The 25,370-nt window shown below is 37.9% G+C and overlaps 1 pseudogene across 1 annotated transcript; it reads left to right on the top strand.

The window, feature by feature from the left end:
• The first annotated feature begins 280 nt into the window (after positions 1-280).
• LOC311187651 (2,4-dienoyl-CoA reductase [(3E)-enoyl-CoA-producing], mitochondrial-like) lies at positions 281-3,429 on the top strand (annotated as a pseudogene). The gene is made up of 2 exons: positions 281-384; positions 2,908-3,429. The product of its transcript is annotated as a 2,4-dienoyl-CoA reductase [(3E)-enoyl-CoA-producing], mitochondrial-like (transcript).
• Positions 3,430-25,370: the final 21,941 nt, after the last annotated feature.

The raw sequence follows: 25,370 nt of genomic DNA, 5'->3' as shown, positions 1-25,370 counted from the left end.
GAGAAATAGAACCAACAGGATATATAGAGACATATTTAAAAGGAGATTTATTATAGAAATAAGCTCATGTGGTCGTTGAAGCCAAGAAGTCCTACAATCTGCTGTGTGCAAGCTGGAGAACCAGGAAAGTTGGTGGTATAATTTGGTTCAAGTCTGAAAGCCTGAGAACCTAAGGACTAATAGAATAACCCAAAGTCCACAGCTGAAAGCCTCACAATTGGGGGTAGGGTGTGCACTGGCACAAGTCCCAAGACCAAAAGCCTGAAAATCAGAAGCCCTGATGGGACATTCCAGCTCAAGAAGATTAGAAATAGAATACCTCCCTCCTCTGCCTTTTTGTTCTATTCTTGCCTTCAACAGATTGGATGATGCCTGCCAGCAATGGTGAGGATGGATTTTAACTCAGTCCACTGATTCAAATGTTATTCTCTTCCTGAAACACCTTCACAGACACACTTAGAAATAACATTTTACCAGCTATTTGGGCAGCCTTTATGTATCAAGTTAACATACAAAATTAGCTGTCATACTGACAAATAATACAAAACTAACAAATTCAGAATATTATAATATTTATACCAAATGCCTGGTACAGTTATAGTGCACATTTTTACTATATTTTTTGGCTAAGAAATCCCAAATTACTTGTTCTTATACTTCCTTATAGTACCTAACAATGTCTTTTAAGTCTTATGTACACAGGGGGCAGTTGAAAATTTGTTTATTGAAGTATAAGTCACTCTTTTTTAAGCATATAGTTCTATGAGGACAAATACATACTATTATGCAAATTTCATCAAAATCAAGAGCAGGTACATTTTTTGTGGACCTAAAGCTTTCTCTCATGTCCTACCTTAGTCCATTTGGGCTGCTGTAACGAAATACTCAAAAGGCCTTGGGTAAGACTGGGTATCTTAGAAATAACAGAAATGTGTTTTTTATGGTTCTAGAAACTGGAAAGTTCGAGATCGAGGTGGAGGTTCATTCACTGTTTGGCGAGATCACACTTCTTAGCTGCCTTTTCTCTATCGTAACATGGGAAAAAGACAAGGGAAACCCCAGCCAAATACTATTACCTTTAGGGTTAGAATTTTAACATATAAATGTTGAGGGGACACAAACTATCATACCACAGCACGCCTTTAGTTAGAACTTCCTCTCATCCTGAGTACCTAGCAACCATCTGTCTGTGTTCTGTTTCCATAGCAACAACAAATGCAAAACTCAGTTCAACTCTTAACGAGATTGACTTAACTACACAAACAGATCTAGGAGAGGAAGAATCATGCCCATTTTCAGGAATAATTTCTAATCATATCAATCTGTTATTTTTGTATACATGATATTCTGTATTCAATAAGAAATGATAGGACACCACAAAAAAAGGGGTGAGGGAAATAACGAGTTTCAAAGCAATCAACAAAATCACCTTCAAAGATGACCTGATGTTGGTATTATAAAAGAAAAAAAATTAAAATAACTCTGGTTGATTACAGTAAAGATTCTAATGAAAAAAGCAGACAATTTGAGAAGATGTGGACTCTGAAAAAAGGTGAAAACTGTATAAAATAGTCAAATTGAAATGCTGGGCCTAAAAAACATGCTAATAGAAATGAAGAAAGTCTTTGATGGTTATTTAGGTACAGTCAAACTAGTTGAGGAAACTATACCAATAAATTAGAAGATATATCAATAGAACTAACCTAAACTGATAAAGAGAAAAAAATGAAAAATAATAGGCTTCTTAGACTGTGGAATTTTTGAATAATGACATAAAAGTTTCTAAAAATAAAGTCACCAAAGCTCAGAAAACCCCAAGCAAGATAACAGAAAAGAACAAACCTAGAAATATCGTACTCACACTACTTAAACTTGGTAATTAAGAGAAAATTTTGAGGCAGCCCCCAAAAATCTTACATCATATTATGGGAGAAGAAAGAAAAGAATTAGGTATTTCATCAGACACTATACTATACTATGCAACTACAAAGACAATACAATGGCATCTTTAAAGAAAAGATTTTCTTTTCTTCATCAACTCAAATTCAAATCAGGTGGAAATCTTTCAAAATTAGAAGGAAAATAAAGATTTTCCCCCCACAGTTTCTGGTATGAAAAGTTAAAAGAATTTATGACAAACTCAAAGACTGGTTAGAGGATCGATTTATTACAAGAAAAAAAATGTTAAAGCAAGCTCTCCAGTCATAAGCCATGAGATTTATATAAGACAATAGGTTTCCAGAACAAATTTGGGAGGCCCAAAATGACGCTGCTTAGGCTGAGTTTTCTCTGGCTGAGGGTCAAGGTCCTCAGTGCTTTTTCAGTCATAGAACAAAATATTGTATCAAAACACTGAAGCTTTTCAGTTTAAATCCTTTCTACCCCTTCAAAAAGTGATGCAACCACCTAAAAGTTTTCAATAAAAGTGGCGTTCATTACTGGGGACGGCAATGGACTTGGTAAAGGAATAACAAGTCCTGGGTCCAGCCCGGGTGCTCAGCGTGTGATAGCCTGCTGGAAGACTGCTGTTTTAAAAACTACTACAGGGCCTCCCTGGTGGCACAAGGGGTTAAGCACCACACTATGAAGCAATCCGCAGCCTCTGCAGCATGAGTTCGATCCCCGACCCGCCAAGGAGAAACCCACATGGTGAGGCAGACCTCTCCTGTCATGCCCACTGCTCCCCTCAGCAGTGCACTTCAGTAAGTCTGCCTGTTCTGTTCCCTACTTTGTCTCTGGTGGATCCTCTCACCCTCCACATCTCTGGCCTGTGCCCCAGCTCTTGTATGCATAAATAAATAAATCTTTAAAAAAAATAAAAACTACTACAGAACAGATTTCTTCTCAAACTGGAAATAAAGGTCATACAATTCAGGGTGATGAGAGGAACCCTGAAAAGGCTTAAAGCACTGTGTTGGAACTGATCCAAATCGCAGGACATCCTGATATTGTGCTAAACAATGCAGCAGGGAATTTTATTTCTCTCATTGAAGACTCTGCTAATGCTTGGAATATCTTAACTGACTTGGCTCTAAATAGCATGGCTTTTGTGACACTAGAAATTGGGAAGCAACTAATTAAAGCACACAAAGGAGCAGCATTTCTTCCTACTACAACCAAGCGCTTCTGTCAAAGGAGGAGTTGAGCAAGCCTCTTGCAGCTAAATGGTGTAAATGTGGAATACCATTCAATGTGATTCAACCTGGGCCTATAGAAACCAAAGATGCCTTTAGCTGTCTTGACCCAAGTGGAGCATTTGAGAAGGAAATGACTGACAGAATTCCCTGTAATCCACTAGAAACTGTGGAAGAACTTGCAAACCTTGTTGCTTTCCCCTATAAAGATTATGCCTTTTGGATTAATGGAGCAGTCTTTAGATTTGATGGTAGAGAGAAAGTATTTATTTCATCTTGGCTACAGTGTGAATGATACAAACTGTCTATAATCTTTTGAGTACACTCAAGTCTAATAAAATTTTAATTAAAAAAGATATTAGACAATAGCTTAGATATATACATGTACACAAGACAATTCTGATGTGGAAATATAATGAAAGTAAATATAATTTGCTGAGAGAAATTGTGAGGAGAATTTGAGAATATTAAGAATTGAATGAAAATGAACACATGACATTAAATTTTGTGGGATGATATTTAGGAACTATGCTGAGAGGGAAATCTATAGCATTCCACAAAGTTTAAATCAGAAAAAAAAACCTCAAATAATATTCAAAGTAAAGAAAAACATGAAAAAACATACATACTTTATGTTAATATTGTGGAAATAGTTTTTATTTAACAGCTTGCTATTATTAGTGTGTGTATATATATATATTTAGGGTTGTCAAATTTGTTAAAACTCATCAAATTTCATATAGTATATGTAAGATTTGATACAATTTTCTAAAGCCAGGTACGGGCTCTGTAGACATCAAACTTATATTCTCCACTAATCCCATCTTTCTGGACTGTTTACCATAGGACACCTTCGCATCATAATATGATGCATATCTTTAAAGTTTTCTGTCATAATGTAAGATAAGTTACTATAGGAGAATACATGGAAGTCATTCTTACACTAGTAATCCTAGCATTAATTTAAACACAGATGACAATAAATAAGAACAATATCACATATCCTTCCATACGCAAACTAAATTTATCTCTAACTCAACATAATTTTAACACCATCACAAAACTGCCCTTGGTCTCTCCAAAGTGCCACAAAGAAAAGAATGATGGGGAAGAATTTGAAGAATAAACTGGTTTCAACAAATTGTAGTTAAAAAATATCTTCATTTTGGAAATGTTATGAGAATATAAGATCCTATGAATGGCCTTGAAAGGGGTTTGTTCAGAGGAGGGGCCCTGACGCACAAATGTGATGTCTATCTACCCACACACACTCTCAAATGTACCCACACCACCGCACACCCCCACACACACATATGTGCCTCCAGTCAATTTCTCCAAGTAAAAATTAATACACATTATTTTAGCATAGTTTTAGATTTATAGAATTATTGAAGATGTGTTACTGAAAGTTCTTGTACACCCCAAATTCAACTACCCCCATGATTAGCATCTTATATTAGTATGGGACTTTCATCACAATTAATAAACCAATAGTGATGTATTATTATTAAAGGTAATACTTTAGATTTTCTCATTTTTCCCAAATGCCATTAGGAAACCACATTGTATTAGGTTGCCAAGTTTCCTTAGCATTCCCTTTTCGACAAACAGTTTCTTGGACGTTGTTTGTTTCGAAGTCCTTGATAATTTCAAGTAGTACTCACCAGGCACGCTGTAAAATATGCCTCAATCAGCATTTGTCTGATCCGTTTCCATTATTAGATCGGGGATTGTAGAAAAATGGACGTAGAAGTACAGTACATCCCATCGTGGTCAACTGGGTTGAAGTACTGTTTTCAGGTTTCTTCACTCTGAAGTTACTCTTCTTACCTTTCCATACTGCTCTCTTTGGAAGAAATAAACTAAATACCCCATTCCTAAGGAATGTGGAGTTCTTCATGATAGATTACCTACATAAATTATTTGGAATTTTTCAACATGGAAAATTATTCCCTTTTCTCCCATTTCTTTATTCAACCCATTTATTTCATCACTATGGAATCACGATGTTTATGTCAGACATTGACTTATATTCAAGCCCTACAATATATATTTTGTTGTTCAAACAGTTCTGGTTTAGGGCATTGGAATTTTTTTTGTTGGCACTGGAAGCTATTTCTCTTGGTTTCACTTTTTATTTTGGCATTACCATCACTGAAGGCTTCACATTTTGTTGTTGTTAATGTTGTTTTCACTTGTTATGATTTGTCTTTACACTTTTTACTTTCTGGAACTACAAGATTTTGCTGGCTCATCCTTTTTATTATAAAACTAATATAAATTAATTTCAAAATGAAAATAGATATAAAAATCATGTAGAAAATATTAGCAGGGCCTCCCCGGTGGCGCAGCGGTTGAGCACTGGGTTGCGAACTGCCCGCAGCCTCTGCAGCGCCGGTTCGATCCCCGGCTGCTCCCCGGCCACTGGAGGAGGGTCCTACATGGCGCGCAGACCTCTCCTGCCGCCCGCTGCTCCCCTCAGCAGTGTACTTCGGTCCTTCTGCCTGCTCTGCTCCCCGCTCTGGCTCTGGTGAATTCTCTCACCCTCCCGCACTTCTGACTGTACCCAGTACTTGTATAAATAAATAAATCTTTAAAAAAAAAAAAAGAAAATATTAGCAAGCTGAATCTAGCAGTAAAGGATTATACATCATAACCAAATAGAATTTTTCTCAGATATGCAAGGTTGGTTCAACATATTAAAATTAGTGACTATAATATACCATAATAACAAGAAAAAAATACATGATCAAAGCAATACAAGCAGGAAAAAGGAATTGCAAGTCTAATATTCTTTCATGATAAAAAATAGGAATAAATTAGGAATAGGAAAGAATTGCCTCACACTAAAAAATGGCATCTATAAAAAGATGCATTTCTAACCCCATGTATTTTGCTGAAAGATAATATTTAACCTTATGCTTATGAACAAGACAAGGATGTCTGCTCTTGCCACGCTAGTCTACATTGTCTTGGATGTGTTATCCAGTGTGATTAGGTAAGAAATATAAACAAAGATAATTCAGGTTGGAAAGAAAGAAGTAAAACTATTTTTGTTACAGATGACATGATTTTATATATAGAAAATTCTAAAGACTCCAAAGACAGTATTAGAGGTTATAATTACTAAAGTAACTGTAGGACCCATTATTAATACACCCAAATTAATTGTGTTCTCATACTCTAGCAATTAATGATCAGAAAATTAACTTAAACATCCATTTACAATACTATGATGTAGGGTGAAACAGGAATAAATCTAAACAAAGAAGTAAAAGATTTGTACATGAAAATTAAAAAGATCAATTGAAAGAAATTTCTAAAAAATTAAAGGGCAAGACATACTGTGTTCAAAGACTGAAACACTTAATATTGTTAAGAGGGCAGCAATCCTCAAACTGATCTATAGATTGAATGAAAATCACGGTTGTCTTTTTGCAGAAGTTGACATTCTAAAAGGCTTATGAATATGCAAAACACTCAATTGCAAAGGCAACCTTGAAAAGGCAGAACAAAATTGGAAACCTCACATTTCCTAATTTCAAAATTTACTGCAAAATTACAGTAATTAAGATTGTGTTACTGGCATAATGACAGACATATGGAACAATGGAAGACAATTAATTGTCTAGAAATTGAGATTTATGGTCAATTGATTTTTGACAAGGGTATTAATGCAATGCTTTGGGTAAAGGAACAGTCTTCTTAACAGTGATGTTAGTACAACTGGATATCCACATACAGACAAAGGAAGGTGGACCCCTACCTCATACCACATATAAAAATTAACTTCAAGTAGTTCAAATACCTAAATGTAAAAGCTAAGTCTATAAACTTCTTAGAAGAAAACATAAATGTAAATCTTTATGACCTTGGACTGGACTTAATATCTTAAATATGATGTCTAAAGTACAAGCAACAACAACAACAAAAAAAAACAGATAAAGTGGATTTTATTAAAATTAAAAACCTTGTGCAATAAATGGCATTATCATGAAAGTAAACAGCCAACCTATAAAATGGGAGAAAACACTGGCAAATCATCTATTTGATAGCATACTAAATCATATGTCATGTATCTGATAATCCTTTGTTTTTCAGAGCTCCTATAGTTATTTTAGCCAATATTTAGCTTTATTTCTTAAATTTTATTTCGGTGGGGGAACAAGTCCTAGAAGCTTCCCACTATGCTAAGATTCCTGATACACAGTGAAGTTCTGTGATGCCACTGGCAGATTTGTTGAGGGCAAGTAGATCCTCCTCCTCACCTGATAGACCTCTTTCTTTTATTTCTTTGAATGACATTTTCAAATGCTCTGCAATGATGCCAAATGTTAAGACCGCACAACAGAGAAGTAACAAAAAGATCTTTCTTGTCACCCATCAATATTATACCATTGCCACGAAACTTCAGTTCATCTGGACCATGATCTGATTAAACATTTTCAGTTTATTTTGATGCAGTCACAAAACTTTACATCTAGGTTGAACAGAAAACTTCATTTGCAGTTTCACTGATTGCTTTCAGTGCCTTTCCCTTTTCTTTCTACATATTTAATATTCGTAATCATAACTCCATTTATGAGAACATTCATTCCTCTTTAATCATCATCTTATATTTTAGAGTCTCACATAGAGTCTCTCAGACATATCTATTTGTTAAATACTTTGATCTCTTCCTTTTTGAATTCTAGGAAAATGGAGTAGCATCTAAATATTTCAGTTCCTGTGAACCTACAATTATCTTAAAATGAAAAAAAAAGTGAATTAGAAAAAAAAAAAGTGCCTCCACCTCCTTGCAACCAATTAAAAAACAGCAAACACTCCTTTACCTGAAGCTGATCTCTATCAAACCCCCATCCCTTGGCCCCATCCAGCCCTGTTTCTGATGTTACATGCCTACACGTTCTTTATTCCCTCAAAGAAAACAATGTACTTACACTCATTATTAGTTTCATAGGGCTAACATAACACAACACAACTTAGATGGTTTGAAACAACAGAAATTTATCTTACTGTTTTGGAGGCTGAAAGTTTGAAATCAAGGTATCAATAGGGCTGTACTTTCCCTGAGATTCTGGGTAGAAGCTTTCCTTGCCCTCTGCTGGTAGCCAGCAATACTTAACCTTCCATATCTTCAAATTGTACCACTCATTTCTGCCTCTATTTCTTTTTTGTTAAAGATTTATTTGTGCATTCAAGAACTGGGATGTAGGACAGAGGTGTGGGATGTGAGAGGATTCATCAAAGACAGAGTGGGGAGCAGAACAGGCAGATCTACTGGAATATACTGCTGAGGGGAGCAGCAGGTGAGATAGGAGAGGTCTGCTGTGCCATGTGGGTAGCTCCCTCACGGGGATTGAACTCAGGCCCTCATGCCGTACTTTATCCCCTGCGCCATCAGGGAGGCCCCCTCTGCCTTTATTTTCATGACATTCTCCCTGTCTGTCTCTATCCATGTGTCTTCGTTTTTACAAAGACACCAGTCATATTGAATTAGGGCCTTCCCTGAAGACCTAATCTTTACTCATTTATATCTTCAAAGACCCTATTTCCAAACAAGGTCACATTCACAGGTACTGAAGGCTAGGAGTTCAGCATATCTTTTTGTGTTACATAAGTCAATTCATAACATACTCCAAAGATGGAACTCAAACATGATGAAATCTAAAATTACACCCCCCTCATTTTTTTTTTCAATTACTTTGATAAGCATCACTGCAGCCATTCTCTCTAAACGGCATCTTCCAAAGGCACAGAGAATTGCTGGAGATGATGAGACATTTTAGGGGAACTAAATTCTAATTAACTTTGTGACTGATTAACTTTGTCAATGTTTTTCAGGAAATAGGGAAAGGAATTAAAGATTAATGCAGGTTGTCACAGGTGGCAACAGACAAGGACCCAGATGCTCACAAATCCTTTCTCCCCTCAATGGAATACGTGTTGTTTACAGTCAAACTATAAAAAAAACTTTGGGAAGTCATGTGATACAACTAACAACTAACTTTTTTTTTGCTGTTTCCTACCCACTTGGTAGTAAAAAGAGTAAGAAATACGAATATAGGCAGAATTAAGGTCATAAAAGGTCATAAGGACATTATACCTAATCAGTTCTGGAACAAGATTTGTCTGTGTATATTTCCAACATTCAATAGTACTTCATTATTTTAGAAATAAAATACAATGTCACATACAATGAAGAACAGTAAAACTTTCTCTTGGCAATATTAGACATAAAAATTAAAGTAGTTTCCTCATAATCGGGAAGTTCTTTCCCTAGGTATTGCTCAGAAATGAAAAGTTGAGGGCCTCCCTGGTGGCACAAGGGATTGAGTACAGCGCTGTGAAGCTGTCCACAGCCTCTGCAGTACAGGTTCGATCCCGGCTGGCCAGGGAGATACCCACATGGCGCAGCAGACCTCTCCTGTCTCGCTCGGTGCTCCCCTCAGTGGTGTTTTTGATCCATCTGCCTGTTCTGCTCCCTGCTCTGTCTCTGGTGAATCCTCTCACCCTCCTGCACCTCTGGCCTATACCCCAGTTCTTGTATAAATAAATAAATAAATCTTTTTTTTTTTTTTAAAAATGAAAAGCTGATAAAAATTTAGACTTTTTCTAGACTCAACATCCCAAACTTAGTAAAAGGCACATCAGGTTTTCGTTGTCATGTTGGAGCGGCCAGGGCAATTGAGCCCTCCACTTCCTGGACCTTGGGATGGCCCATGTTGTCTGTTCCATGCTTTTCCTTGCCACTTCCTCCACCTTCTCCCCAACCAAAGTGTGGGGCCAAGCTCTGTCCACTCATGTCAGCCACGATCCCCTGCGGTCCTCTGTGAGGGGCATTGCTGCATTTGAGGTTTGAAAGCTGGAAGGCTTTTTGGCTGGGGAGTGCTTCTTGGTCCAACATGTGGGGACTTGCTCTTTTCTCTCTCTCCCCACTGCCAGCCTCCCACCCTTGTCTCACTCCTTATTAATAAATTCAGTTGCCTTTTCTCCCTGTGTCTAGTTTCGAGTCATGTTCTACAGTTGTGAGCTCGTAGAAGAGGACACACAAAGTGGGTCACTCTCTTTTTCCTCCAGGTTTGCTAAGTTTTGTTACAGGGCAAAGGGTAGAAAATTTATCACGGGGGCAGAACCTCATTCACTGCTCCTGGGTCTATCCACCTGCTGCCACAAATGCAAACAAAGGGGCTATTGGTGCAGAAAAAAGAAATGATTCTAATCAACAGGCAGAAGGGAGAGGGAGAAGTAGATAGGTAGAGGGAGAAGAGAAGGTCCAGTTACTGTGATGGTGCCAAGTAGAGCCAATATTCCAGGAGACTGCAGGGTGTGGAATGTCTGGCTGCATCTGGAGCCAAGACCTGTGGCATCCTGGGGCAAAGTTTTACCAAATCATGACACCATTGGGGTAGCCGGGTACAGCAGAGACTCACAGCTACTGAGGTGACAAGCCCTCCCCATCCTGAGAAAGACAGGGTGAAAGCCAGTTGCTTGTCTGGCTGGAAGACTGCTCACTGCAACACCCCAACAACAGAGAGCAAGTCCACATGTATTAGTCCTTTTTAAAGGCTCCCAAAATGGCTACTCAGCTCCAAGACCTAACCAGCAGCCCCCTCACTCAGGATGTCAAGGAAGTTGAGACCGTGGCACTGTGCAAGGGTATTCCCCTCCTGCTTGGGCAGTGTCTGGAGGTCAAGGGGTGGAATCAAGTCCTTGTGCTCGTGGCCCCCTTGGATAAGGGGTGCAAAGCTCAAGAGCCCTGGGCTGCTCCAACAGTTTCATTTGCTAACACTAAATAATATGTTTATCCAACCATCTGCCTTTACCAAGTGAGAAAATAGAATTGTAAGATAATCAAATTGTAAGGGGTGGGGCAATCTTATTGCCTCAGGTATACCCTTGAAGGGCTGCTGAGGTGCACACAATGGGCCAATGGGATCTCAGCATGGTTTGCACCTATTCCCTCTCACTCAGGGACAGGTGGCGCAGTGCAGGCTTGGGGTTTCCAGTACCAGGCCCTTCCAGGTCCCCATCCACAGCATGAGCTAGGGAAACTGAGGACATTGTGATCCTGGGTCATGCTGGTGGCATCCTGCGCCCACCACTCAGTAGCGACCAACCAGCAGGCAACCCCACATCTGGCTGCCCCGTCACCTTCATCCTGAGCCACCAGGCTAGAGACACCATCAGTGCACCAGTGTGGTCCTGAACCTCCTCCCTGCACCCCTCACCAGCTAAGCTGCTGGATATCCACCAGCAAAGGGTGAAATTTCCCACTCCAACCCCTGATGAGGGCAGCTGGGAACAAGGGGAGGAGTGGACTGGCCATGATGTGCCAGCTCTCTCTGAGGTGGACGGAGAGAATATGTGAGACTCTGGTCCCTGCAGCTTCAGCCCTGGCCATTGGATGTTCTTCCACATGTGAGCCGCCTCTGGTCCTTGCAGCCCCAGTCCCTGCACTCTGGCCCAGATGGGCCAACCCACTCCATGCATGGCTGACCTCTTTCTTCATGCGTGATGCCAACTCCAGCCTCTCTGCAACAGGCCAGGCACCATTATCAATGCACAGCTATTGCCTTACGAATTCATTCTAATTCTCCTCTCTCTCTCTCTCTCTCTCTCTCTCTTTCTCTCTCCCTCCCTCTCTTCTTCCCTCCCTCCCTCCCAATAAATAGACCTGATTATTGTTCTCCCCATTCCCCATGTGTCTGCTTTTGAGTCATGACCTGCTGTCTTAAGCACACAAGTAAGAACCTACTAACCAATCACCCCTCTTTCCTCTGGGTTTGCTCCACTTCAAAGGGAGAGATTTTTTACACGTCCGTTACTATTTGCCTGAATTTAGAATATGCATGAACACATAGAAAGTACTCAGCAAATGTCTTCTTAATAATTAAACAAGTTAAAGGTTCCTGGAAATAATGGATATTAACTCTACTTTTTAAAACTCCTGCAGTCCTATTACTAAATAAATTTTTACAACTGTTTTTCTTTCAATGAAAATTAGAAAAGGAACGTAAAGCCATTTAAAATTGTACAGTCCCATACAAATGTTAGCTATTAATACAATTAATGAGTTGATTAATGACATTTTTCAAAAAAAGAGAGCTTTGCCCCCCCTTTAGGTCATTTATTGTTTCTCTTCCGATGATAATTTGAATTTTTCATTTAATTTATATCTCTGGTTCATATTGTTAGATAATTTTTAGAATGTCTTTTATGTGAAATATGTTTGGCTGCACAAGAGGAAAAAGCATCTAATTGTGTTCACATTCCAGAACTTAAAATATATGAAATAATAAAATAAGGTTCACCATAATTTGAATATATTTGTATACTTTGTAAAACTATAAAATCTGTGTTGTTCAAAAGTGAGTTAACAAATTTGAAGTTAAATATTTAAATTATAGCAAAATTTAAACAAGAACCTCCTTTCAGTGACACTAGGGATTTGAAAAGAAGTGTCATAATAGGAATTTTAGAGAGTGAAATGGAAATACGCTTACTAGTTAAATACTGTTTTATTGGAAAGGGGGTAACATCAGGGATCCTGGTTATTGATGGGAACAGAAATAGAAGGACAGACAGAAGCAAGGGTAATTTGAAATAAAGACAGAAGTGAATTCATCTTTGCTTTCCATTTCTTCTCTGATGCTCAAAACTTGCTCTGACCTAGATTATACAAGTCTCCTCTCTAGCTTCCATGCCTCCAAGACTTGTCCCTCTGTCAACCATTTTTTATGATACAACCAAAATTGGAATTATCTTTCCATAATGCAAATATGATCATATTACTCCCATGTCTAAAACATTTTTATGACTATCCACGTCCTACAAAATGAAGGCCAAACTTGTTACTGTGACCTTGAAGACCTACCACACTCATGCTTTCTCTCCAGCCTGATTTCTCATTATCTTTTTGCTCAGAATCCACCTTTCAAGTTCCAGAATTCCTCACTGAACTGATCAGCATTCCTCAGTTATTATTCTCTCTCCACTTCTGAGTCCTTTTCACACACTAAGTGTCTGATAATCTTTTCAAGATCTCTCAAGGCACAATTTAGTAACCAATTTATGTGATTGGACACATCAGACTTAAAAATTTCTAATGATGTTTCAAGGCTAAGTTCAATGCTAACTATACTCTGGATTCTTGACTTCCCCAGGCAGTTAATCGCTTGCTTTGCTCCTGCTGCACTATGCACATTTGTCAATTATGCCTTTAATTTTACTCAGTTCAGTTCTTTGCCCGTCTCACTCCACTGTATGTATAGCATCCTAGCAATGGGCTTAACACAAAGTTGATGCTCAGTAAATACCTGTTGAATGATTAAATATGTCAATAAATCAACTGATAAATAAATAACCACTAGGTATTTAAATAGTGACAGTCAAGTAAGACATCTTAATACCAGGAATCACAAACTGCACTAAAACATTAGCATTTGATACTTAGATTAGGAGAAAACAAAGAAAAAACTTGTTACTTTAGTGGTCATAATTTATTAACAAGATCTGTTTTTCACAGTATAATAGCTAAAAGCAAATTAATGTTTGTATCTATAGCACAGATTTCTGAGGATATCTATGGTTGAATTAATCTACAAGAGTTAATTAAGGCAATTAATTTTGAGCAATCCATATGCCAAAGTGATTGCATACATACAAATACTAAAACAAATTGTTTTTTCTTAACAATGTTATGCAAATATTTATAATGAGTACCAAGATTGTCTTTGTTTGGGGTTGCTATAACAATAACAATGACTGTGTGGCTTACAAACAACAGAAATTTCTTTCTCACAGTTCAGGAGGCTGGGATGTCCAAGATCACATCACGGGCAGATTCAGTGTCTTACTAGTCCATAGACGCCTATATCCTCATTCTGTCCACATTGGGCAGTGAAGGCAACGAAGCTCTTTATTAGCGCACTCACTATTCCATTCATGAAGGTTCCTTCCTCATGACGTACTACCTCTCAAATACTCTTATTTCCTAATGTCATCACGTTGAGGGTTTGAATTTCTTTTTTTCTTTTTTAAAGATTTATTTATTTATGCATACTAGAACTGGGCTGTAAGCCAGAGGTGTGGGGCAGGGGGAGAGGATTCACCAGACACATAGTGGGGAACAGAACAATCAGATCTACTTAAATACATTGTTGAGGGGAGCAGTGGGTGAGACAGGAGAGGTCTGCTGCGCCATAAGGGTCAGCTCCTTGGCCGGCCAGGGATGGCACCCGTGCTGCAGTGGCTGGTGATAGCTTAATAGTGCTGTCTTTAACCCCTGCGCCACCAGGGAGGCCCTGGGGGTTGGGATTACAACATGTGTTCTCAGCTGCCTTCATCAGGGGTTGGAGTGGGAAATTTCACCCTTTACTAGTGGACACCCAGCAGCTTAGCTTGGTGGAGGGGTGCCGGGAAGAGGCTCAACCACAGTGCTGCACTGATGGTGTCTCTAGCCTGGTGGCTGCAGGATGAAGGTGACCCGGCAGCCATCAGCATGGGGCAGCCCGATGCAGAGGTGCCTCTAGTTGGACTGTACTGGGTGGCCAGGAGCAGAGTGCTACCAGCACGACCTAGAATCACGTGTCCTCAGCCTCCGACCATGAATCCCTAAGTAACAAAGATGAGCAGAGTCAAACGTACATCTTTCTCCACAATCTTTGTTGGCTTTTGAACCTGTTAGAAAGTTCTGCTGTCCTAAGCCTATTTTAGGGTTGTTTGTTCCTGAAGTGGAGAGCCTAATCAGACTCTATATAGACACAAGTTTAGGTCAACCTCTCACCCCCAGCAGACTCTCCTGCTAAAACAATTGAGTCTCTGGACATTTAGCATTGACAGTGATTAAGAACTCACTACCTTATAAGAAATTGTTCCTTTATTTTTAAGCAGTTAAAATTATTAAACTACTCTCTGTGTTTTGAACCAAAATTTGCCTTTCTGTAACTTCTACTCAAGAATTAATTTTCATACTGGGCTTAATTAATGAACAGACACTTGTCTATATTTCTTCACTGATATTTTGCAACTTAGAATTTATAACTGCCTCAGGAAGTGTTCTGTTGAAACTATTTTCTGAAAAAAACCTAAATCTCAAACAACAGAACATATTAAATGTAAATTGAACAGTGCTCTTGAGCAGAAAATTAAATTGGTTCCATGACATGGGTTTTAAAGAAGCCCCTATAATGTAAACAGTGCTGCAAGTGACTGATAAACCTGTAAACTCAATTGATACCCTACCTTGGTGAAAACCAGTGGGGAAAATTAGAGTAATATGCATGAGCATATCTCATTCAAATACTTTGATTCTATTATCTAAGCAGAACCAGAAAATATTTTCAAGTAATTAATGACTCTTTAGAACAGAAATATCAATATACTATACACTTTTAAATGCCCCCCTTTTAGTTTTTATAGTATGAATGCCCTCTTTACCATAATCCTAGGTTTAAAACTAAAGTTTGATGGTTCAGAGTTCCTTATTATTGCAGTCTATTTTCTAAGTGGTGTAGAGAAATAACAACCTACTCAGTACAAAATAAGGGGCACTAGAAAACAGCCATTGCCCCCACATCTATTTATCAAGGGTTACTTGCATTTGGGACTTGTAGTATTATTTTTTATTTCTGAGCTCATAAACATCAATACGAGACAAATACACATTAAAATAATACACATAATACAAAAATGTGTTTAAATTCCCTAGAAATCAAATAGTGAAATTAAGGCATTTTTCAACTATGATATTGACTATTTTCTCTTTTTAACAATATTTATTGTTGATAAGAGTTTGGGAAATACACCCTCATATTCACTTTATTTTTTTAAAGATTTATTTATGCATACAAGAACTGCAGTACAGGCCAGAGGTGCGGCAGGGAGGGGAGGGGGTGAGAGGACTCACCAGAGGCAGAGTGGGGAACAGAACAGGCAGACTGACAGAGATACACTGCTGAGGGGAGCAGCAGGCATGACAGAAGAGTTCTGCTGTGCCATGTGGGTAGCTCCCTGGCCAGGAATCAAACTTGCGCCGCAGTGGCTGCAGATAGCCTCATAGGGTGCATCTTAACCCCCTGTGCCACCAAGGAGGCCTCTCTTATTCACCTTAGATAGTAAAGTGGCATACTTTGGGTATGATCAACTAGAATGGTTATTACATAGTCCCAAGAAGGAGCAATAGGAGCTGTGGCAAATTATGAACAAAATGTCTGCCAAATATAGTAGGATGTCTTTATTTCATCCATATTCTCCAGAGGTACACACACAACCATCTCATGGGCTTGGCTGTTAAACTTACTGACTTAAGTGAAAAGAAAACGAATGAGGGAAGAGGAAACACTCTTACTTTTTTGGCTGCTTCCCGATCCACTTTTGTGCGCACTTCTTTCCCACTTTACTCCCCAAACTAAAGAGTGTGAAATGATAATTTGATTTTTCAGATGCTAGAAAAGTGATTAAGTCACAAGTACTAATGAGCAGTAACTGCGATAAATGATCGTGAATCTCTTTATCCTTCTTCCTCCTCTTCCATGTGGCATCATCACAAAGTTAGGCTATTTAGCATATTCTTTCATAAGGGCTCTTTTATACTTGGGCCATCTTGTAATTTTGAGTTTAGTGAAAGGCTGGTTGTAAACCCAAGATTTGGGCTGAGGCACACATCTGATCTTTTCTTCCTTTCTGCTGTGCATACTCTAATTCAGCAAGGTGAGCGGTCCTTGTATTTCAGCTTATATTGACCTAGCTAGTAATAAAAGAGTGAAAATTCACATCTAATTTAGCATTTTCACACAAGCATACAGCTTTCGAATGAAACCTCCAGAGATGGCCTGGGACAAAGGCAGGATTTCGGTACCGCTAAACAATATGGACATACTACTATTTAATACCACTACAATTTTCATTTCAGATATCAAAGACCATTCTTCTCTATCCAAAAACTAACTTCTTGGTAGTGCCTTTGAATAATCTGTCATTCTGATATGGTCTTAATTTTCTATTTAAATTGGATATGTGTAAAAAACTCACTTTCTAGAATGCTATTGATGGACAATTACAAAAGGGTGGGGATGGAGGTAGTCTTGCATATGTAAGTAATTTTGAAACAGTGCTAAAATGGTACTAAGCACAGTGCCAAGGAGGGGAAAGGTTACCGTCTGTGTGTTCTCACCTCTGTGCTAACAATGGCAAGGCCACTCAGCTCATGGAACAGCAGGGCTTACTTAGCAAATAGAATGGGGAAATGAGTTCATGGGCACACTGCTCTTGGTATCTCTTCAGCCAGGCCGAGTGCAGTAATGCAATGGGGAGGGGGTGAGGCAACCTGCAGCAGCACTGGGACACAGGTCCCAGATGTTGCAAGGTGAGATCCACTGGGAGCTCTCCATGTTGGTTAAGGACCGCACTGGCTTCTCCGCCTATGCTCTGGGGAGCCACAGCAAGGAGCTGGCCCAGGAGGCCCCAGTGTTCCTCTGAGCAGCCACATGCAAGGAGCCTTAAGACAGCTAAATAAAATAATGAAGGAAATGAAAATATCAACTTTGTTTTTTTAAACCTTCCTTTAATAAAGATAATAATAAGATTTTCTGCTAATCCAAGACAAATTACTCCTTATAACATTTAGTCATCTGAATGAAGCAATGTAAAAATAGCACCTTGCTGAGATTGCCTGGGTATCATCTCAGGGGGCACCTCTAAAAGTAATAAGTGTTCATTACACCAGAGTGAGCAAACTCCCTCTAAGTGATTCGTAAGAGTAAGTTGAGTACCTTGGATCCAAATATATCTTCACTTGTCTAAATGGTTAATTGGATGATTCAGTTCATTTATTCTTCTATTTAGCTGACAATTACTATATATACATTATATGAATTACACCTTTTCAACAAAATGACATTTCACTGTAAGGCAACAGTGAACACAATTTATAGTCTTTAATGATTGAGAAGGCACCTCATGATCTGGTTGCAGGACCTCAGAAATAGTATAGTAAATCTCAAATATCACAATGAATATGAAAACAAGAGAAGAGGATGAAGTATTTAAAGTGTTGGGGGAAAAAATACCCAACAACCAGGAATTCAGTATTGAATGAAATTACCCTTCAAAAGTGCCTATCACAGACATCTATTACACAGTAATAATCCCAAACACTGACCACACCAAATGCTGGTGAGGAACTGGATCAACAGGAACGCTCCTTCACTGACAGTGGGAAAGTAAAGATGGTACTGTCACTTGGGAAAGTTTGGCAGTTTCCTACATAACTCTACATATTCTTAACATATGATCCAATAATTGCCTCTTTGGTATTTATTCAAATGAACTGAAAAGTTATGCCCACACAAAAACCTGCACATGGATGTGTACAGCAGCTTAATACATAAGTAACAAAACTTAGAAGCAATCAAGATACCCTTCAGTAGATGAATGGATAAATAAAGTGTTATACCTACAGACATGGAATATTATTTAGTGATAAAAGATGGAGCTATCAAGTCACAGGGCAAACACAGAGGAACTTTAAATTCATATTACTAAGTAAAAGAAGCCATTTCATTATATATTTATCAAAACCTATGGAAGGTGCAACATCAAGAGTGAATACTACTGCAAATTATGCATCAAATTGAGTTCCTGACCCTGAAATTTTGAAGATCCTGTCAGAACACACTCTTTCTGACACACTTTTAGATCCTTTCTAAAAGCACTCCAATTGCCGCTCCCCCATACACTTACACAAAAATTATAGTAGCTCCTTTTCTTTTTCCTTTGCCTGGTATATGTGTAAGTTTCTATGTGGTTTGTTTACAAATTAAATAAAATCATTTGGCATTGCTATTTCCTCTAGTTGCCCATCTTGAAGCTTTACATTTCCCTGAAGTTTGTTACCACTTCCTCAGAGCATTATCCCAAACCTCGTTCAAATTTTCATACCCAACACTCTCATGGAACCATATACTCCTCACCCATGCCACTTACCAGTTTCAGAATTCATTTAGTTTATATATATGAGTATTTGATTAAATTATATGTCTCTATGTAAATGTATGTCCAGCATGTGATACTATATATAACACAAAGAGCAATCAGGTGTTTGGTGAATGAATAAGTAAATTAGTGAATAAACTAATTCTTATAGGAATTGACTATTACTTGTCTTCATTAAACACAACTCTTCCACCCCTTAATTTCATATTTTTTTCTAGCCCCACAATTCCCCAAAGCTGCTTTATTGAAGGCAATTAATGCCATAAGAACAAAAGCCAATTTTTTTTGTACTCAATCTCAAATTTTCGACAGCATTTGACATTGTTGACTGGTTGCGTGGGGTTATTTTAGGATGCTTTTACTCTTTCAGTTTGCAAGATATTTCAGTACTTACTTTCATTTTCTACTTCTTAAATTACTGCTTCTTTATCTCTGTTTAAAGGTTTAGTTTCTGACCTTAGAATTACTGTTTAAACTAATTATGATGGTGAATTCTGTCTCAGACCTTCAATTGTCTTCTCTAGATCACAGGCTTGAACTATTCTATCATAAGAGCTTAAGGTCCCTGATGCAAACTGTCCAATGAACATTTCTTTTTCTCCCCATTTTTTTCAAAGCCTAGACCCTTACACAGAAAACCACACAAACACATGCACACATACATTTGCCCATAGACACAGAAGTCAGATGCATGGAAAATTTTAGTTCTGATGAAAATCATAACAGTTAAGAACTTACTTTTTTTGGATCTACTTAGTTCTTTTTTGGATTGTGATAGCACCTGATTTATATGAGTTTATTTATAGAAGATTCCTTAAAGGCCAGATAATCTATTTATAATATTATAATAACAGTTGTAGCTTTCATTAAGTGAATGACTTTTTTTCTTTTTGTAACTCTAAGATTATCTAATATAATGTAGTATGGTATAATATAATAGTAACTCTACCTTCAGGGTACTCAGTCTTCAATATTCTTTTTGATTGACAATTCAACATAACATTTGGACCAATAATAAATTAAATAAGACTTTGTAATTGGTACTACCTTGAAGGAAAAATCAATTTCTAATATATTATGAAGTTAGTGAATAAACTAATTTTTATAGAAATTAGTTTCTCGTATTGTAAGAGTTTTTGGAGTACTCTTTCTTTTTTTAAAGTTTATTTATTTATGCATACAAGAACTGGGGTACAGGCCAGAGGGGTGGGAGGGTGAGAGAATTCACCAGAGACAGAGCAGCGTACAGAACAGACAGATCTACTGAAATACACTGCTGAGGGGACAGCAGGAGAGTCAGGATTGGTCTGCTGCACCATGTGGGTAGCTCCCTGGTGGGGCATCGAACTCATGTTTCAGAGGTGGGTAGCTTCATAGATTGTGTCTTAACCCCTTGCGCCACCAGGGAGGCCCCTAGAGTACTCTTTCTTATTACTGTATTTCAGTCTCCTCTACAACATGTAGTTTTCCAAAAATCATGTGATATGTAAGAATCTAAAAGTTATTTTGCTCTCTGAACATATAATGATTCAATTACCCAGAGCTTTACATCCTTCCTCTTCAATTTTCACGTCTTTTATTTTTAGTGCCCACCTTTAAATTCTCAGCACTTCAGAGTACAAAATAATATTTCAGTGCATGTTATGACCACAAACTTAAATAACCACATTTCCCTATGGCTATCTCATGTCATTCATACCCACCTACTGCTATGGGCCAATCAATACAGCTCTTTACTCTCTCATACGAACACTAGGCCTTTGTGCACAATCCAGCACCATCTATACACTGCTATCTTATCATTTATTTTTTTTGTGCAGTCATAGACTACATTAATAAACTAATGCTTCTTAAGACAACAAGCTAGTTTGTAACATGGACCCTCATAGGCAGCATATTAAACACTATGTAAGATACTATGTAACAATCGGGAAAAATGGGTGCAGGTACTCAGGACCTCTTATAATATTTTGTGACCTCCAATGAATTTCTAGTAATTTTAAAACAAAAAGCTAAAAAAAAAAAATAGTCAAATGATTTGCTTAAAAAAAAATTTATGTCCTAGGGCCTCCCCTGGTGGTGCAGGCAGTTGAGCGCAGCGCTGTGAAGCTGTCCTCAGCCTCTGCAGTGCTGGTTCGATCCCGGCCGGCTGGTTGGGGAGGGTCCCACATGGTGCGGCAGACCTCTCCTGCTGTGCCTGCTGCTCCCCTCAGCAGTGTATTTCGTCCGTCTGCCTGTTCTGTTCCCCGCTGTCTCTGATGACTCCTCTCACCCTCCCGTGCATCTGGCCTGTACCCCGGTTCTTGTATAAATAAATAAATAAATAAATAAATCTTCAAAAAAAATTTATGTCCTAAAAAATTGATGTCTTCTGACATATCTATCCAAGTCTGTGAAATGTTTCAAAATATAAAATTAGAAGGTGTTGACCACATATTTCTTATAGTAGTGTCAAATAATGAATGGTTAAAGATATTTCTAATCAATGACTTATTTTTCATCAATTAAATTAGTGAGTTAAATAATGACACAATACCTACAATATTATCAGACATGTAAGACCTTTGTTCTCATAAATTACAATCAAGTGGGTAGAGCTGGGAATTAAAATTAAAGAAATAAATGAGCAAGAGGATATGGAATATAATGGAAGGAAGGTAGGAGAAAAGGAGAGACTGGGAAAGAGGGGGAGAGAGGAAGTGAGGGAAGAAGAGAGGGAGGGATGGAGGGAGGGAGAGAAGGAAGGAAGGATATTGGTTCATATAACAACTGGTAATTTATGAAATTATTGGTAGTTATAAAAATGTTTGATACAGAAACAAAAATTATGATGGCTATTGAGTAACATGTCAAAGTGATAATGTTAAAATGTGAAGTGGGAAAGCATCAGAGAACACACACTATAGCAGTAAAGTAAAATACACAGAGAAATGAAGATTAGAAGTAAATATATAAATATGCTCATACCGTTTGTCATAACATACTATAATTATATTTTTCCTTTTCTACAGAATGAGGAAATTTTAATATAATTTAATAATTAAAAAACAACATTAATGTAAACTAGATTGTATGTAGAGGAGCCAATATTCAATCTCAGAATCTCCTAAACCTGAATCTAGTACAATTTCTGGTACACAAAGCTTCCTATGGGAGGACAAAAATGGATGGAAATCATTCGTACATAAAATTAGCAATAATAACATCAATAAAATAGGCTGTTTCAGAGTCAAAGCTGTGAGATTCTGAGTGAATTTAAGAATGTTCTGAGTATCTGAAGGAAATTAGGAAACAGACACTAAACTTACTTCAAATTTAGCAAGTTTTTGCCTTGTTCATTTTAGCAAATTTGCTACTCTGTCAACAGAGTAATTTGGAGAAAACTTACATCAGGAAAGTATACAGACATAACCACATCCTCTCATATTCCAGCATGTCCCTTCCCATTATAGACACCATGTCTGGAAGCCAATATTCTTTTTTTTTTTCATTTATTTATTTATGCATGCAAGAGCTGCAGTACAAGCCAGAGATGCAAGGGCATAAGAGGATTCACCAGAGACAGAGTGGGGAACAGAACAGGCAGACTGACTGAAATACACTGCTGAGGGGAGCAGCGGGTGAGACAGGAGAGGTCTGCTGCACCATGTGGGTCAGCTCCCTGGCGGGCCGGGGATCGAACTCATGCTGCATAGGCTATGGATTGCTTCATTGTGCTGTGCCTTAACCCCTTGCGCCACCAGGGAAGCCCCTGGAAGCCAATATTCTTACTTCAGTTACAATGGGTTAATTTGGCCAGTTTTTGAATTTTCTAAAAATGGAATCATACAGTAGGTACTCTTTATGTGTGGCTCTTTCCAGTAAACATTATATTTGTAACACTGATTCATGTGTTTTCATGAAACAATATTTATTAATTTTTATTGCCCTATAATATATTGCATATACAAGGTTTATTTATACAGTTATTTACACTCCTGATAGTCATCTGAATTATTTCAGTTTGGCCCTACAATGAATAAAGCTGTTATGAATATTCTGGTAACTGTTTCTGGGTGGATTTGTGCTCTCTCTTCTCAGATAAGTATTGGAATCCAGTAGCTAAGTAACAGAATAGCTACATATTAAGCTTTAGTCAAAACAAATAGAAAAGTATACACTTTTAAAAGCCAACAAAGCTATGGGAAACTATAAACTCTGTTTTACAATAACCTAATCAGTCTTGAAAATAAGCCATTCCTGAGGAAGTATACAGAAGAATCTAGCTAATTATTTAACTTTGCACTCAATTCACTGCTGGATTTCATATATGATTTATATAGGCAAGCAATTCTGGTTTGCAGAAACATTAAATACCACATTTCACAATACCCACGATCTTCCTACCAGAAAAAGGAATGTAAATCAAGTACACAGTATGTATTTGGCGCTTTAAAAACATCATCTCACAAAACATTGCGTTCCTTCACGAATTATTATTACCTCATAAAGCAGAAGAAAACATTGATTATAGTTTGGCTTTGCCACCAATTTCCCTTTCTATGAAAAATACAAACTAACAAACTAACATTTGAGAAGCTAGTCTTAAGAGGATGACCTATTAACTTGACCAGCAACTGCAGATTCAAAAAACTATTTCAAGTACCTCTACACACTTCACTTGCTAATTTCATCCCCTCTGAATTCAATACATTCTCTTCAGTCACTGATACTAACATGCAGGAAAATCCAACTACCAATCACTGGTGAGCACTCCCACCGAAACGAGAAGGGTAACAGACCTCTGCCCACAAGGAGCTGAGGGCAACATCACTTTACTCACCAAAAGAAGAGACACGACAAGAACAGCCTCCGTGGTGTGCGCCAATATCCCAAGGCCCATGGGTCTCTCCAATAGCCAAGGTAGCCAGGGCACTGCAAGGATCCATCTTGTTGCAGGCAAAGACTCTTCCATATCTGCCAAGGGCAGGTTAACTGCTGAGGCAGATTAGATGGCTCCTGTAGGGAGCAACACAAAGAAATTTCCTGCTCATTCAAACAGAAAGAGTTCTAACGTTTCTTGTCAGAGTGATAGCTCCGCACTTGACCTCCCTATAAGGAAATGTTCCAAGCCCACGACCCTGGGCAATACCGAGAAGGGCGGGTCTCGCGATAGCTGCTTCCCCAACGCTATTCTTTGCTGTTTCATCACAGCAAGCATCAAGTGAATTACTCAGCACAATTTGAAGATCTGTATCACAACGTATAGTATATATTTACCCTCAATGTTTTTAAAGTGGGAAGTGGGTGAGGGTGAGAGGCAATAGGACATAAGGAATGTGGATAGGGAAGAACATTTTAAAAAATAATATTTTTTAAAAAATCTAAGAGTAATTTTTGGGGACTATTACATAGACCTCATATCATTGATTTGTTCATCTTGCACTATCTGTAGGTTTTTAATTGTATCTTATGAAATCCATATTGGATTTATATAAACATTCGGCTACCTTGCACCTTTGGAGTAAACCCAAATTATTTACCAGGGGACAAAATTGAAGATGAAAGTTGAAGTGATTTCTCTATAATATTTGGAATGTTAACAGTGATAATGTGTGGCTACTTTCAGAGTTTGGTAGGAGTTTTTACAATTCAACATTTAAATAGTAAAGATGTGTCATGCAAATCGGCAACCAATCTGTAAATATATATGTATATTTTTAATGTACATCATACTATTATTAGCTATATGCACTTTGTTATCCAACAGATTCCGAAGACTTTCATCTTGCATGACCTATATGATGAGAAATACGTACCCCAACCCTCCTCCCTTAGTCCCTGGAAACCACAATTCTGCTTTCTGATTCTGACAATTTGATTATTTTAACTCATATACCTGAGATGCTGCAGTACTTCTTTTTGTTATTAGCTTATTTCACCTACTGTAATGTTTTCAAGTTTCATTTATATTGTAGCATATGTCAGAATGTAAATGCATATGGCTGAAAAATATGCCATTGTCTGTATATACCACATTTTATTCATTTATCCATTAATCGACTTTTAAGTTGTTTTCCACATTTGGCTATTGTTAATAGTGTTGTAATGAACATGATTGTACAAAAAAGTCTTAATATTTTGAATATTTTTGGAAATGGAATTGGTCATATGGTGGCACTAATATTAATTTCTTGAGTAAGCTTTATATTGTACTTCATAGTGACTACATACTTTTGCATTCTTTCCAACAGTGTGTAA

The sequence above is a fragment of the Talpa europaea genome, assembly GCF_964194135.1.
Source record: "Talpa europaea genome assembly, chromosome: X".
Lineage (NCBI taxonomy): Eukaryota > Metazoa > Chordata > Mammalia > Eulipotyphla > Talpidae > Talpa > Talpa europaea.
This window is presented reverse-complemented; position numbering and strand designations above follow the sequence as displayed.